Genomic DNA, 17,541 nt, shown 5'->3' with positions numbered 1-17,541 from the left:
GCACCTGTTTGAACTTGTTATCAGTATAAAAGACACCTGTCCACAACCTCAAACAGTCACACTCCAAACTCCACTATGGCCAAGACCAAAGAGCTGTCAAAGGACACCAGAAAGCAAAATATAACTTTTTGGTAAAAATTCAACTCGTCGTGTTTGGAGGACAAAGAATACTGAGTTGCATCCAAAGAACACCATACCTACTGTGAAGCATGGGGTGGAAACATCGTGCTTTGGGGCTGTTTTTCTGCAAAGGGACCAGGACGACTGATCCGTGTAAAGGAAAGAATGAATGGGGCCATGTATCGTGAGATTTTGAGTGAAAACATCTTTCCATCAGCAAGGGCATTGAAGATGAAACGTGGCTGGGTCTTTCAGCTCGACAATGATCCCAAACACACCGCCCGGGCAACGAAGGAGTGGCTTCGTAAGAAGCATTTCAAGGTCCTGGAGTGGCCTAGCCAGTCTCCAGATCTCAACCCCATAGAAAATCTTTGGAGGGAGTTGAAAGTCCGTGTTGCCCAGCAACAGCCCCAAAACATCACTGCTCTAGAGGAGATCTGCATGGAGGAATGGGCCAAAATACCAGCAACAGTGTGTGAAAACCTTGTGAAGACTTACAGAAAACGTTTGACCTCTGTCATTGCCAACAAAGGGTATATAACAAAGTATTGAGAAACTTTTGTTATTGACCAAATACTTATTTTCCACCATAACTTTCAAATAAATTAATTAAAAATCCTACAATGTGATTTTCTGGATTTTTTTTCTCATTTTGTCTGTCATAGTTGAAGTGTACCTATGATGAAAATTACAGGCCTCTCTTGTTTTTTTAAGTGGGAGAACTTGCACAATTGGTGGCTGACTAAATACTTTTTTGCCCCACTGTATGATATATTGACGGAATGGAAACATAGAATGGAGAATATATGACATATTGATAGAAACATAGATTGGAGAATATATGACATATTGATAGAAACATAGAATGGAGAATATATAATGTATTGATAGAATGAGAACATAGAATGGAGAATATATAATGTATTGATGGAATGGGAACATAGAATGGAGAATATATAATGTATTGATGGAATGAGAACATAGAATGGAGAATATATAATGTATTGATGGAATGGGAACATAGAATGGAGTATATATAATGTATATGAGTATACATAATGTATTGATAGAATGGAAACATAGAACGGAGTATATATGATATGTTGATAGAATGGAAATAATATAATGTATTGATTGAATGGAAAATATACAATGTATTGATATAAAAAAAATGTAACCTTTATTTAACTAGGCAAGTCAGTTAAGAACAAATTCTTATTTTCAATGACGGCCTAGGAACAGCAGGTTAACTGCCTTGTTCAGGGGTAGAGAGACAGTTTTTTTTTTACCTTATCAGCTCGGGGATTTGATCTTGCAACTTCTCGGTTTCAATTCCAACGCTCTAACCACTAGACAACCTGGCGCCCCCAATGGAAACATAGAATGGAGAATATATAATGTATTGATAGAATGGAAACAGAATGGAGAATATATAATGTATTGATAGAATGGAAACAGAATGGAGAATATATAATGTATTGATAGAATGGAGAATATATAATGTATTGATAGAATGGAAACACAGAATGGAGAATATATAATGTATTGATAGAATGGAAACATCGAATGGAGAATATATAATGTATTGATAGAATGGAGAATATATAATGTATTGATAGAATTGAGAATATATAATGTATTGATAGAATGGAAACATAGAATGGAGAATATATAATGTATTGATGGAATGGGAACATAGAATGGCGAATATATAATGTATTGATAGAATGGAGAATATATAATGTATTGATAGAATGGAGAATATATAATCTATTGATAGAATGGGAACATAGAATGGAGAATATATAATGTATTGATGGAATGGGAACATAGAATATAGTATATATAATGTATTGATAGAATGGGAACATAGAATGGAGTACATATGAATGTAGATATGAATCACGAGAATCTGCAAGATATGTGGTCTTCTTAATCCATTTATTTACATGATTCCTTTCTAAATATAAACACACCTATATCAATCCCAGGATATATTCCCAGTGGATATCATTCATGTGATTTACGTGAGACAAAAGATGATGGTAATCAAAGTCTATACTGACCAAAATATAAACTGAAGAATTGCAATATTTTGCTAAATTTCTATTGAGACATTAAAAGCCGAGATGAATGTATTTTGAGTTAATCAGGATGTAGACTTCTAGAACGCCCGCATTAATTAAAATATATTAAGACAGAAAAGAAAGTCAGGATGTTGAAATGTATTAACTGGTAACTCAGTATTTCAGTGTTTTGCACCAGTTGTGTCAAAATGAGGTGCGGTATGTATGTGGTTGTGTGTGAGAGTGCAAGGATAATGTGTGTTTATAGCGAAGTGGTGGGAAATGGTGCATGGATAATTCTGACTTCAGATCCTCCAGGGCTCTGAGTACTCGGCCGAATCGATACTCCTCAAAGCATTCTCATGTTACCTTTCAGCACTGTTATGACGCGTGACTTTGACAGGGTCAAGGGTGAAGGGGCTATGAAGGGCTGTGACATATGGTATTTTCTTCTCAGGTTTTGTTTGCTATTTGTGAGGTAAGGGTGGATGCAAGACTGTTTTTCTGACTCTGAAGGTATCTCTCATTCACTTGCTCCATCTCTTTCTGCCTCTCACACACACACACACACGCACACGCACGCACGCACGCACACACACACACACACACACACACACACATACACACACACACACACACACACACACACACACACACACACACACACACACACACACACACACACACACATACACATACACACATACACACACGCACACGCACACACACAGTACTTATACTGTTGTATAGCCTGCTAAGTGTAAATAGGCTGGGGAGATAGCTATAACATGTACAGAGATAATCCTACAATAATAACCTCCTTGGGGTCTCTGTAGCTAAAATGCTACTTTCACTGTGGTAGCCATGGTGATCCAACACATTTCAACACATATCTCCACATTCTGCAACAGCAGTCTGTCTGTATTGCACCCTGTACTTATGACTTGAAGCTATAGGTTTAATTTGCATTTGATTGAATACCATAACATTTTGTTTATCACTGTAAATTGAAGTTTAAATCTGTTAGATCAGAAATATGTTAGGAAAATGCATTCAATTCAGTAAGATACTGTAACATAGTCTCATATAAAACTGATGAAACATCACGCAAGGTAGAAGTGTCTTCTGAAGAAGGCATACAGTGCATTTCCTCCTCCCATCATTATCTCCTGTGTAAATGTGTAGGGGAATATGCATAATGCATGGTAATGATGATGCTCTCAGAGGTAGAAACCTAGATTTGTTCTGTCTAATTTTAGATCAAGGTAAAGAAAAAACCTTGGTTATTTTTCCACTAAACCTCTAGTCTCTCTTTCATTTCACTTTCAGAACTTTCAGTCTTTATTCTCACGTGTGTGTGCTTGTGTGTGTGTGTGTGTGTGTGTGTGTGTGTGTGTGTGTGTGTGTGTGTGTGTGTGTGTGTGTGTGTGTGTGTGTGTGTGTGTGTGTGTGTGTGTGTGCATGTGCATGCCTCTATGCATGTGTGTTTGAGTTTGTACAAAGAGTAGAGAAGAGATTGATGCATCTTCAATCACTTTAGTTTATTACTGTCATTAATAATCATATATGTTGACTGTTTCTCCCAGCTTCCCTTGTCACTGATTCATACGCACTGGGGTGTATGTCTGTCTGATGTGCTAACGTAGATTTCCATGGCAACGTATTAATCCCAGGGATTTAACCATATCAGTGCCATACCAGCACTAAGTAAGATCCAGAGATTAGCTTAGCTCCATTCTGTTTATTTTTTATCCTGAAAAACAAATCAAATTCAAATCACATTTATTTATATAGCCCTTCCTACATCAGCTGATATCTCAAAGTGCTGTACAGAAACCCAGCCTAAAACCCCAAATAGCAAGCAATGCAGGTGTAGAAGCACGGTGGCTAGGAAAAACTCCCTAGAAAGGCCAGAACCTAGGAAGAAACCTAGAGAGGAACCAGGCTATGAGGGATGGCCAGTCCTATTCTGGCTGTGCTGGGTGGAGATTATAACAGAACATGGCCAAGATGTTCAATTGTGTATAGATGACCAGCAGGGTCAAATAATAATAATCAGAGTGGATGTCGAGGGTGCAACAGGTCAGCACCTCAGGAGTAAATGTCAGTTGGCTATTTTATAGCCGATCATTCAGTGTACCTCTACTGCTCCTGTTGTCTCTAGAGAGTTGAAAACAGCAGGTCTGGGACAGGTAGCACGTCCAGGTGAACAGGTCGGTTCCATAGCCGCAGGCAGAACAGTTGAAACTGGAGCAGCAGCACAGCCAGGTAGACTGGGGACAGCAAGGTGTCATCAGGCCAGGTAGTCCTGAGGCATGGTCCTAGGGCTCAGGTCCTCTGAGAGAGAGAAAGAAAGAAAGAAAGAACGAGGGAATTAGAGAGAGCATACTAATCTGGAGAAATACTCCAGATATAACAGACTGACCCTAGCCCCCTGACACATAAACTACTGCAGCATAAATACTAGAGGCTGAGACAGGAGGGGTCAGGAGACACTGTGGCCCCATCCGACGAAAAACAACCCAGTCCTTAACAATTAGCATACCTATAACCCATACCCCAAATCCGTAAACGTAGATATACCCTCATAGATATCATCCTAACCAACTTGCCCTCCAAATACACCTCTGCTGTTGTCAACCAAGATCTCAGTGATCACTGCCTCATCGCCTGCATCTGTAATGGGTCTGTGGTCAAACTACCACCCCTCATCATTTTCAAACGCTCCCGAAAACACTTCAGCGAGCAGGCCTTTCTAATCGACCTGGCCCGGGTATCCTGGAAGGATATTGACCTCATCCCGTCTGTAGAGGACGCCTGGTTATTCTTTAAAAATGCCTTCCTCACCATCTTAAATAAGCATGCCCCGTTCAAAAAATGTAGAACCAGGAACAGATATAGCCCTTGGTTCTCTCCAGACCTGACTGCCCTTGACCAGCACAAAACATCCTGTGGCGTTCTGCATTAGCATCGAATAGCCCCTGCGATATGCAACTTTCCAGGGAAGTCAGGAACCAATATACACCGGCAGGTAGGAAAGTTAAGGCTAGCTTTTTCAAGCAGATTTTTCATCCTGTAGCACAAACTCAAAAAAAGTTCTGGGACACTGTAAAGTCCATGGAGAATAAGAGCACCTTCTCCCAGCTGCCCACTTTACTGAGGCTAGGAAACACTGTCACCACCTATAAATCCACTATAATTGAGAATTTCAATAAGCATTTTTCTACGGCTGGCCATGCTTTCCACCTGGCTACCCCTACCCCAATCAACAGCACTGCACCCAACCACAGCAACTCGTCCAAGCCTCCCCCATTTCTCCTTCACCCAAATCCAGATAGCTGATATTCTGAAAGAGCTGCAAAATCTGGACCCCTACAAATCAGCCGGGCTAGACAATCTGGTCCCTCTCTTTCTAAAATTATCTGCCGAAATTGTTGCAACCCCTATTACTAGCCTGTTCAACCTCTCTTTCGTATCGTCTGAGATTCCCAAAGATTGGAAAGCTGCCACTGTCGTCCCCCTCTTCAAAGGGGGAGACACTCTAGACCCAAACTGCTAGAGACCTATATCTATCCTACCCTGCCTTTCTAAGGTCTTCGAAAGCCAAGTTAACAAACAGATTACCGACCATTTCGAATCCCACCGTAGCTTCTCCGCTATGCAATCTGGTTTCAGAGCTGGTCATGGGTGCACCTCAGCCACGCTCAAGGTCCTAAACGATATCATAACTGCCATCGATAAGAGACATTACTGTGAAGCCGTATTCATCAACCTGGCCAAGGTTTTCGACTCTGTCAATCACCACATTCTTATCGGCAGACTCAACAGCCTTGTTTTCTCAAATGATTGCCTCACCTGGTTCATCAACTACTTCTCTGATAGAGTTCAGTGTGTCAAATCGGAGGGCCTCTTGTCCAGACCTCTGGAAGTCTCTATGGGGGTGCCACAGGGTTCAATTCTCGGGCCGACTCTCTTCTCTGTATACATCAATGATGTCGCTCTTGCTGCTGGTGATTCTCTGATCCACCTCTATGCAGACGACACCATTCTGTATACCTCGGGCCCCTTTTTGGACACTGTGTCAACTAACCTCCAGAGGAGCTTCAATGCCAACTGCTCTTAAATGCAAGTAAAACTGAATACATGCTATTCAACTGATCGCTGCCCGCACCTGCCCGCCCGTCCAGCATCACTACTCTGGACGGTTCTGACTTAGAATATGTGGACAACTACAAATACCTAGGTGTCTGGTTAGACTGTGAACTCTCCTTCCAGACTCACATTAAGCATCTCCAATCCAAAATTACATCTAGAATCGGCTTCCTATTTCGCAACACAAGCTCTCTCACTATCTTTAAGCATCAGCTGTCACAGCAGCTCACAGATCACTGCACCTGTACATAGCCCATCTGTAAATAGCCCATCCAACTACCTCATCCCCATACTGTATTTATTTATTTATCTTGCTCCTTTGCACCCCAGTATCTCTACTTGCACATTCACCTTCTGCACATTCACCATTCCAGTGTTTTATTGTAATTATATATTGTAATTACATATTGTAATTACTTCGCCACCATGGCCTATTTATTGCCTTACTTCCCTTATCTTACCTCATTTGCACACACTGTATATATAATATTTTCTACTGTATTATTGACTGTATGTTTGTTTATTCCATGTGTAACTCTGTGTTGTTGTATGTGTCGAACTGCTTTGCTTTATCTTGGCCAGGTCGCAGTTGTAAATGAGAACTTGTTCTCAACTATCCTACCTGGTTAAATAAAGGTGATATTAAAAATGTAAAAGTACAAATAACATGATGCAGCCACCACTATGATTGAAAATATGGAGAGTGGTACTCAGTAATGAGTTGTATTGGGTTTGCCCGAAACATAACACTTTGTCTTCAGGCCAAAAAGTTAATTGCTTTGCCACATTCTTCGCAGTATTCCTAATGTTTGGTGCACTCGGTGTAGATGTACTGAGAGCACAGAATCCCTCGGATCCTTACCAAGATGGCTACTTCCTGTTGGTTTTCACTCTATTGTAATGGAATGTTTCCCGTCAGGAGGAGACCCAACACAGAGGGGGACCCGGTTAATGCTGCTAGTAACCGCCTGATTACATATGCACACACACACACACACACACACACACACACACACACACACACACGCACACGCACACGCACACGCACACGCACACTCACACGCACACACACACACACACACACACACACACACACACACACACACACACACACACACACACACACACACACACACACACACACACACACACACACACACACGTATATATCTGGATTCACAGCAGATGTCTTCTAATTGTGGTGATCATGTTGAACTGAGGGGGGTAGGACATAGGAATATGTGATGACTTTCCTCTCGCTTTTCAGTGTTCATTCCTTGACATCCTTTGGTTTATGCATCTGCTGTAGAATGACATCCAGAGTGCTTGGAGAGAGACCAGAGTGATGGATGGAGAACGGGAATAAGATCTTAAATGTGTGTCGGGGATGGCAGCCACTAACTGCGATCCTGGAGGTTTTAAGTACAGGCTTTTGTTTCAGCCCAGCGTTAACATACACCTGATTCAAATAACCGTGGATTCATTTAAAGATCATGGTTACAGTTTTTTCCAACTGCTTACACACAAAATCTTTTCATGTCACACGATTTTTGAAACCTCTCACTCAAAGTGCAAAACTACACACCAAATGTGAAAAACCTTAAGCTATTTCTCAGGCTTTGACTCAGTTGTCAATTGCATAAAACACTTTTTTCAAAATACTACACACAATTCTCAACCTAAAACACAAAAATCTAACAGGAAGTGACTTGCTTTCCTTTTCCAAACACAACCAATCAAAATGCTACACTTATTCACCAGGTCACACACACACTCCTCACATGTGCAAACACTAATAGCTTAACTGATCACTAACCAATCACTGCTTTACTGTAGTATAGGCCTATAAATAGGTCAAAGGTCAGATTACCTGTTTTGAACAATGGATGCCAACAATGGACAGAGAGCAAGAGGAGTAGGAGGGAGAGGAAGAGGACGAGGGCAAAGAAGAGAAGGAAGGAGAGGCATCTCTAATGAGATTAGGGCCAAATTTGTTGATCATGTGATCAACCACGGTTTGACCATGAGAGAGGCTGGACTGAGAGTCCAGCCCAATTTGAGTCGATTTACAGTGGCGTCCATAATTTGAACCTTCAGAAATGAGAACCGGTATGCAACTATCTAATGACTATTTTAGCATTACAGTAATGTACTGTAAAATACGTATGACTTCATAGTATTGCATAAACATTTGTAACTCTAAGCCATTCATTTACTGCACTGCATTGAATGATGAATAAGGTTGGTTATCATGCTGTACTACATTTTTTTGTACATTGTTTACAGTTCCTATGCTGAACACATACTGTGTTTGAATTCTGTACAGAGTGGAAAGGCAAAGACATCATGGAGGACGAGGATGCTTGTTTACAGATGTACAAGAGACTGCAATTATAAATATGGTCTATGTGGGGACATAGAGGTTGCCTCTGTCCAAGGTTGGATACGCCATGCTAGGAGATTCTTCCCTCAATGTTTGGCAAGAGAAAACCTATCTTGTGATGTGGACGAAGTATCGTGGCCAGACTCAGGCCGGAGAAGAGATGAAGCGTAGCTTAGCACTGGTGACTGCCCCCCTACCAATTCCTGTACTGCCCCCTTGGGACGCCACACACACAATTGTGTTCTTTACTGTATTTTAAAGAATATACTTTTGGTTTACATATGTTTATGGTTTTGTTGTATGCTACTGTATACAACAGTAATGTTTGGCCTAATAAATATTTTCTGTTTCTACATTGCATTGGTGTTTACAGTGTACTTGTTACCCCTCTCAGCCGATTACTTTCACTGTAGAACATTGTATTGAAATGTAGATATAAGACTATGAAAGACCAAAGAGCTTTAGATTTAGAACAACAGTGTTTACATGGTATATCCAAAAATGTACTATTATGAAAGCAGTGTTTGCCATTTGATGCAAATGCTTCATTCTGACATGTGTTTATGGCATTTTGAATGCAGTGTTACATTTTGAAGGAGATGTGAGGCATTTAGCATTTTGTGTGTGCAGTTTTGGGAATTGTGTGTAGAGTTTTGAAAAAAAGGAGACAGTTTTGAAAACTTGTGTAAGCAGTTGGAAAAAACTGTAATTGATTACTAAATAATTGTACTCTATGAAAATGGTTTGGTTTCAGATGGAGCTGTAGCATGTACATTGACTATGCAGATTAAAATCTTTTTGGATCAAGCACGAAGGTTATGCATGCTGCAGCATGCAACCTCAATTTCAGGTTCTACGCTGAATGCTTTTTTGATTGCCAGGCCATTCTAGATAGACATCCGAAATGAATAGCACTCACACCAACAGAAATAGCACTCACACCAACAGAAATAGCACTCACACCAACAGAAATAGCACTCACACCAACAGAGGAATAGTTAAGATACATCTCATACTTCCTTTCACTTCTCAAAATACAGAGTAAACTACGGAAACACAAATCAACAATAACTGTTGAGAAACCATTTGATTCATTATGAATTGACCATAGGCAGACTAGAGTGAGACATGGCTGATTCCTCTGGGGATAGAGCCCGCCCTGTCACACTGGTGAAACAGCGTCTCTAGATATGAGCAGAAACCATTTCACACCCCATCACCAAGTGTGTATGCCAGCCGCAGAAACCATTTCACACCCCATCGCCAAGTGTGTATGCCAGCCGCAGAAACCATTTCACACCCCATCACCAAGTGTGTATGCCAGCCGCAGAAACCATTTCACACCCCATCGCCAAGTGTGTATGCCAGCCGCAGAAACCATTTCACACCCCATCGCCAAGTGTGTATGCCAGCCGCAGAAACCATTTCACACCCCATCACCAAGTGTGTATACCAGCCGCAGAAACCATTTCACACCCCATCACCAAGTGTGTATGCCAGCCGCAGAAACCATTTCACACCCCATCGCCAAGTGTGTATACCAGCCGCAGAAACCATTTCACACCCCATCGCCAAGTGTGTATGCCAGCCGCAGAAACCATTTCACACCCCATCACCAAGTGTGTATACCAGCCGCAGAAACCATTTCACACGCCATCGCCAAGTGTGTATGCCAGCCGCAGAAACCATTTCACACCCCATCGCCAAGTGTGTATACCAGCCGCAGAAACCATTTCACACCCCATCGCCAAGTGTGTATGCCAGCCGCAGAAACCATTTCACACCCCATCACCAAGTGTGTATACCAGCCGCAGAAACCATTTCACACGCCATCGCCAAGTGTGTATGCCAGCCGCAGAAACCATTTCACACCCCATCGCCAAGTGTGTATACCAGCCGCAGAAACCATTTCACACCCCATCGCCAAGTGTGTATACCAGCCGCAGAAACCATTTCACACCCCATCGCCAAGTGTGTATACCAGCCGCAGAAACCATTTCACACCCCATCGCCAAGTGTGTATACCAGCCGCAGAAACCATTTCACACCCCATCGCCAAGTGTGTATGCCAGCCGCAGAAACCATTTCACACCCCATCACCAAGTGTGTATACCAGCCGCAGAAACCATTTCACACCCCATCACCAAGTGTGTATGCCAGCCGCAGAAACCATTTCACACCCCATCACCAAGTGTGTATACCAGCCGCAGAAACCATTTCACACCCCATCACCAAGTGTGTATGCCAGCCGCAGAAACCATTTCACATCCCATCACCAAGTGTGTATGCCAGCCGCAGAAACCATTCTACACCCCATCACCAAGTGTGTATACCAGCCGCAGAAACCATTTCACACCCCATCACCAAGTGTGTATGTGCGTACAAGTGTGCTGGTGTGTGTGCGTGTGCCTGTGCAAGTTTGTGAATTGGTACGTCCATGCCCTATCACCGGAGGGTGTATTATGCATTGTTGTTGGCTTGGCCTACATGCTCATCCAAGCATGACGTAGTGTGGTACAGAACGCACGTCTTCCCCTCCCATCTCTCTCCAGGCTGCTTCATTTGTGTTTGCTGCTGATTTAATGTTAGTTTGCTGACACACTGATTCATTATCTGCAGCCCTGTTTTTTGTCTACACTACAATCGAGCTTTAATGCTTTACGGGTTACTTCTAGTTCATTTATAAACACACGTAAATAAACAGTATTAATTCAATTGGAGTGCATTTTTTAACGGTACCTTACATATTATCATACATTTCTTTATATCTCATTCATTGTAAAATAGGGCCAAAACATACAGGATTTGCCACTCACCCACTAAGCGTGTGGATTTATACTGTCCTACCCTGAAATGGTACACATAATGTCACTACTGTAGCAGACCCAATGGTAGATGTAATGTCGCTACTGTAGCAGACCCAATGGTAGATGTAATGTCACTACTGTAGCAGACCCAATGGTAGATGTAATGTCACTACTGTAGCAGACCCAATGGTAGATGTACTGTCACTATCAGACCCAATGGTAGATGTAATGTCACTATCAGACCCAATGGTAGATGTAATGTCACTATCAGACCCAATGGTAGATGTAATGTCACTATCAGACCCAATGGTAGATGTAATGTCACTATCAGACCCAATGGTAGATGTAATGTCATTAGCAGAACCAATGGTAGATGTAATGTCATTAGCAGACTCAATGGTAGATGTAATGTCATTAGCAGACTCAATGGTAGATGTAATGTCATTAGCAGAACCAATGGTAGATGTAATGTCATTAGCAGACTCAATGGTAGATGTAATGTCATTAGCAGACCCAATGGTAGATGTAATGTCATTAGCAGACTCAATGGTAGATGTAATGTCATTAGCAGACTCAATGGTCGATGTAATGTCATTAGCAGACCAAATGTATGTGTAGTAATAAGCCCAAATGACAATTACACTGCAGTGTTCTGTTTAGAAAGCTGTGTCCTAAGCTATGTGCTGGAATACATGCTTAGAACTCATTCACATTATTTGTTTTGTGTTTCAGTAACAATCAATTGGTGGTTACAGGAATGAGGCATTTTAGCATTCTGAAATCACCAGCTATCGTGTGAAGTTGGCTGGATGTCCTTTGGGTGGTGCACCATTCTTGATACACTCGGGAAAATGGTGACATGAAACACCCAGCAGCTTAGCAGTTCTTGACACAAACCGGTGCGCCTGGCACCTACTACCATACCCCGTTCAAAGGCAATATTTTGTCTTGCCCATTCACCCTCTGAATGGCACACATACACTTATCCATGTCTCAATTGTCTCAAGGCTTAAAAATCCTTCTTTAACCTGTCTCCTCCCCTTCATCTACACTGATTGAAGAGGATTTAACAAGTTACATCAATAAAGGATCATATCTTTCACCTTTAATTTACCTGGTCAGTTTATCTCATGGAAAGAGGAGGTGTTCTTAATGTTTTGTATACTCAGTGTATATGAGTGTGAATACATGAGCTTGTTTGTGTGATGGTGTGTGATGGTGTCAGGAGTGAGTGTGTTAAATTCTCTTAGCATTTGTGACAAATGGATGACCTGTGAAAGAGTAGGTTCGTCAGTGGCCTGTCTCTCACACTGCATTCTAAAGAGGCAATATATCAATCGGACGAGGTCTCAACACTGCCCTCTCTCTCACTTTGGCATTTGGTATTTTATTAGGATCCCCATCAGCTGTTGCAAAAGCAGCAGCTACTCTTCCTGTGGTCCACACAAAACATGAAACATAACACAGAATAACATTGAACAGCTCAAGGACATAACTACATACATTTACTACGGACATCTTCATTTCTTTTTCTCTCTTTCTTTGTATCTCTCTCTATCTTTCTGTGTGGTGTGTCTCTTTCTTTCTCTCTATTTGGTGTTGAATGGGGATGAGGCAGAGACTGTAGGGGAGATGGAGAGAGCGAGAGAGACAGATAAAGAAAGAGAACATCCCCCGCTTATACCTCTCTTTTCCATAGTGTCTTCCAGAGAAAGGGGCCCCCTTTTCACGTGTCTCTGCGAAGCCTTTTATACGTGATCCCTTGTTGTACCCCCCCCAGTCTCTCTCCAACACTCAGAACAGACACACCACACAGCACAATGTCACAATCTACTATATAAGACCATGCATGCTTCATTTGGTCATTTTAGAATCTTTGCAAGGTATTAACATGGAACCTGTTATTTCACAAAGGGCAATGTGAATGCAATGTGAATTTGACAAATTCAAAAAGTGTTATGGAGGATTCACTGAGTGTGTTTTTTATCACGTGCATGGTGTGAGTGCATTGTATGTCAATTACGTGTGTGTGTGTGTATATAAGTTTGTTTGTGTGTGTGTTTGTTGTGTGTGTGTGTGTGTGTGTGTGTGTGTGTGTGTGTGTGTGTGTGAGAAATTATAGTTAATTTAATAATAGAGGTGTTGTTGCATATTGTAACTGTTTATAGCCTAAGCTATGATGACCTGTTATAGCCTAAGCTATGATGGCCTGTTATAGCCTAAGCTTTGATGACTTATTATAGCCTAAGCTATGATGACCTGTTATAGCCTAAGCTATTATAACCTGTTATAGCCTGAGCTATTATAACCTGTTATAGCCTAAGCTATAAGGGTTCCAAAAGGATTCTTCGACTTTCCCCATAGGAGAACCCTTTTTGGTTCCAGCTAGAACTATTTTGGGTTCCATGTAGAATCCTCTGGGGAAAGGGTTCTACGTGGAACCCTTTCCCCAGACGAGCTAAACTACTTCTATGCTCGCTTCGAAGCAAATAACACTGAAACATGCATGAGAGCATCAGCTGTTCCAGAAGACTGTGTGATCACACTCTCCGCAGCTGATGTAAGTAAGACCTTTAAACAGGTCAACATTCACAAGGCCGCAGGGCCAGGCGGATTACCAGGTGTGTACCGCGAGCATGCGCTGACCAACAGGCAAGTGTCTTCACTGACATTTTCAACCTCTCCCTGTCCGAGTCTGTAATACCAACATGTTTTAAGCAGACCACCATAGTGCCTGTGCCCAAGAACACAAAGGTAACCTGCCTAGATGACTACCGACCCATTGCACTCACGTCTGTAGCCATGAAGTGCTTTGAAAGGCTGGTCATGGCTCACATCAACACCATTATCCCAGAAACTCTAGACCCACTCCAATTTGCATACCGCCCCAACAGATCCACAGATGATGCATTCTCTATTGCACTCCACACTGCCCTTGACCACGTGGACAAAAGCAACACCTACTGTATGTGAGAATGCTATTCATTGACTACAGGTCAGCGTTCAAAACCATAGTGCCCTCAAAACTCATCAATAAGCTAAGGACTGGAGGACCCTAGGTCCAAACACCTCCCTCTGCAATTGACAGCCTATAGGGAGGAGGTCAGCGACCTGGCCATGTGATGCCAGGACAACAACCTCTCCCTCAACGTGATCAAGACAAAGGAGATGATTGTGAACTACAGGAAAAAGAGGACCGAGCACGCCCTCATTCTCATCGAGGGGGCTGCATTGGAGCAGGTTCAGAGCTTCAAGATCCTTGGTGTTCACATCACCAATAAACTAACATGGTCCAAGCACACCAAACAGTCGTGAAGAGGGCACGGCAAAACCTATTCCCCCTCAGGAGACTGAAAATATTTGGTATACTCAGATCCTCAAAAGGTTCTACAGCTGCACCATCGAGAGCTGGTTGCATCACTGCCTGGTATGGCAACTGCTTGGCCTCCGACCGCAAGGCACTACAGAGGGTAGTGCGTACGGCCCAGTACATCACTGGGGCCAAGCTTCCTGCCATCCAGGACCTCTATACCAGGCAGTGTCAGAGGAAGGCCCTAAAAATTGTCAAAGACTCCAGCCACCCTAGTCATAGACTGTTCTATCTGCTACCGCAAGGCAAGCAGTACCGAAGCACCAGGTCTAGATCCAAAAGGCTTCTCAACAGCTTTAACCCCCAAGCCATAAGACTCCTGAACACCTAATCAAATGCCTACTGAGACTATTTGCATTGCCCCCCCCCCTTTAGACCGCTGCTACTCTCTGTTGTTATCATCTATACATAGTCACTTTAATAACTCTACCTTCATGTACAAATTACCTCAACTAACCGGTGCCCCCGCACAGTCACTCTATACTGGTACCCCCCTGTATATGGTCTCACTATTGTTATTTTACTGCTACTCTTTAATTACTTGGGGCGGCAGGGTAGCCTAGTGGTTAGAGCATTGGACTAGTAACCGGAAGGTTGCAAATTCAAACCCCCGAGCTGACAAGGTACAAATCTGTCATTCTGCCCCTGAACAGGCAGTTAACCCACTGTTCCCAGGCCGTCATTGAAAATAAGAATTTGTTCTTAACTGACTTGCCTAGTTAAATAAAGGTAAAATAAATAATAAAAACTTGTTACTTATATTTCTTATCTGTATTTATTTAACTGCATTGTTGGTTAAGGGCTCGTAAGCATTTCAATGTAATGTCTATTTGCATTCGACTCATGTGACTAATACAATCTGATTTTATTTGAAAAGGTTTCTACCTGGAACCAAAAGGGTTCTACATGGAAACAAAAGGGTTCTACATGGAACCAAAAGGGTTCTACATGGAACCAAAATGTTTCTACCTGGAACCAAAAGGGTTCTACATGGAAACAAAAAGGGTTCTTCAAAGGGTTCTACCACGGAGACCACCGAAGAGCCCTTATTGACTGTAGACAGCACCATTTGTCTAATAGTGTGCAGTGCTGAAGTGGCTGCAGAAGAGACTGTGAAACTGGAGAAGTGGCTAGAGCTATGGTATTGTGCCCCAGGCTTAAGGCCACCTGACTGAAAGACTGACTAATATACAGTATCTGTTAGGAGAGCGTGTCACTTTGTAATGGGACTGACCCTAATAAAAACGGACTAGTTGGCATTTTATGTAAGGCTGTGTTACTGTGAGGAGGATCCTGAAGCTGAAGTCATACTGTAAGTGTGTGTGTGTGTGTGTGTGTGAGAGAGAGAGAGAGAGAGAGACAGAGAGAGAGAGACAGAGAGAGAGAGACAGAGAGCTAGAGAGAGAGTGTGTGTGTGGCTTGGGTCACACTAGCATCCCTATATACTCCCTACAGAGGAGGATGGTGAGAGTTTGACAGCCTTTCCTGCAGCCATTTCAGTATTGTACTTTGTGCTATCTACAGTCAATAAGGGTTCTTCAGTTGTTTCGGATTTTAGGCTACGTTTCTGTAGAAACACTTTGTGACATCTGCTTATGTAAAAAGGGATTTACAAATACATTTCATTGTAATGTCTGGAATGGAATGGATGGAACCTAGTCAAACAAGTGGTTTCCTTATGTTTAATGTGTTTGTGTAGAAACTATTGGTCGCTAAATCCGGAGAAATTACAGACCATGTAAAAAACTATTGGTCAATAAATCTAGACGGACCCTGTTGAAACGGTTGGCTGGTATTCCCTCACCCGTCTGAGCGGTCGGCTGGTATGACCTTACCAGTCTGAGCGGTCGGCTGGTATAACCTCACCCGTCTGAGCGGTTGTCTGATATGCCCTCACCCGTCTGAGAGGTTGTCTGCTATGACCTCACCCATCTAAGCGGTTGTCTGGTATGCCCTCACCCGTCTGAGCGGTTGTCTGGTATGACCTCACCCGTCTGAGAGGTTGTCTGGTATGCCCTCACCCGTCTGCCAGGTTGTCTGGTATGCCCTCACCCGTCTGAGAGGTTGTCTGGTATGACCTCACCCGTCTAAAGCGGTTGTCTGGTATGACCTCACCCGTCTGAGAGGTTGTCTGGTATGCCCTCACCCGTCTGAGCGGTTGTCTGGTATGCCCTCACCCGTCTAAAAGCGGGTCTGGTATGCCCTCACCCGTCTGAGCGGTTGTCTGGTATGACCTCACCCGTCTGAGCGGTTGTCTGGTATGCCCTCACCCGTCTGAGCGGTTGTCTGGTATGCCCTCACCCGTCTGAGCGGTTGTCTGGTATGACCTCACCCGTCTGAGCGGTTGTCTGGTATGACCTCACCCGTCTGAGAGGTTGTCTGGTATGCCCTCACCCGTCTAAGAGGTTGTCTGGTATGCCCTCATCCGTCTAAGAGGTTGTCTGGTATGACCTCACCCGTCTGAGCGGTTGTCTGGTATGCCCTCACCCGTCTGAGCGGTTGTCTGGTATGCCCTCACCCGTCTAAGAGGTTGTCTGGTATGCCCTCACCCGTCTGAGAGGTTGTCTGGTATGCCCTCACCCGTCTGAGAGGTTGTCTGGTATGCCCTCACCCGTCTGAGAGGTTGTCTGGTATGCCCTCACC

Source organism: Oncorhynchus tshawytscha, linkage group LG10 (genome assembly GCF_018296145.1).
Source record: "Oncorhynchus tshawytscha isolate Ot180627B linkage group LG10, Otsh_v2.0, whole genome shotgun sequence".
NCBI classification, from domain to species: domain Eukaryota; kingdom Metazoa; phylum Chordata; class Actinopteri; order Salmoniformes; family Salmonidae; genus Oncorhynchus; species Oncorhynchus tshawytscha.
Note: the sequence above shows the minus strand (reverse complement) of the source record.